Raw genomic sequence first — 966 nt, forward strand, 5'->3', positions numbered from 1 at the left:
GTAATGGCAGGTCCTCCGGGATGCCTGCCAGACCAAGAGTCTTTGCAGCAGCAGGGAGCAGCATGGTCCTCTCTGAACCGTCATCAAGTATAGCATAGGTGTCTAGAGTCCGCTCTCCATGGCTCAAAAGCACAGGTACAATCTTCAGCATGACACGATTGCCAGCCCCATGGCGATCAAGATAGACTGAACCCGAAGCCGAACTGGTTAGGCAGCTTTCCTCCTTTGCAACCATGCCAGTGTTGTTTCCTTCTGTCCTGGCATTTACCTCGTGAAGAGCCAGCAGATGTTTGCCCTGGCAGCGGCTGCAGGGTTTCTTTAGCGTGCACTGAGCAGCTAAATGAGTTCGGGCACAGCGCCAGCATCGTTTGTTGACCTGTATCCAGTCCTTTATTTCCTCTTTGGAGAGCTTGGCTACATCATCACATTGGCTGAAATAGTGTTCTGTGCTCTCACAGTATGCACAGTAGGCTTTGTTCTTGACCTTCCCTCTAGCTCGACTCTCCTTCACTGGTGGAAAGGTGTGTTCTGATAGCCCCTTTAGGTTATGTAGGACTGTCACGGTTTGTCGGCCTGGACGGGCCTCAGCCTTTACACTGGTCCTTTCTCTACTGCTTCTTACACCTGCTTGGCCGTCAAATCCTTGACACCAGGACTCCTGACGAAGCCATGCAGATAGGTCGTACAGAGTGTAGGTGCTCCCGGGCTGCTTAAACTGGTGTCGACGAAAATCAGCTCTCTGTTCGGCAGGAAGCTTACTTATTAGTCGGGCAACATGGGACCCACAGTTCAACTCCGCTTCTCCTTCCAGTCCTAATGTTTGTAACAGCCCAACTAGTGACTGCACCTGAAGGGAGAACCTTTGGAAGGCTACTGTGTCACCTCGCCTTATTTCAGGACCATCCAGGACACTTGCTATCTTTCTCAAGGCGAGCTGATGAGGTTGTCCAAATTTGTCGTGGAGGG

The sequence above is a fragment of the Pundamilia nyererei genome, unplaced genomic scaffold (assembly GCF_000239375.1).
Source record: "Pundamilia nyererei isolate P.nyererei 1_Seehausen unplaced genomic scaffold, PunNye1.0 scaffold00019, whole genome shotgun sequence".
NCBI lineage: Eukaryota > Metazoa > Chordata > Actinopteri > Cichliformes > Cichlidae > Pundamilia > Pundamilia nyererei.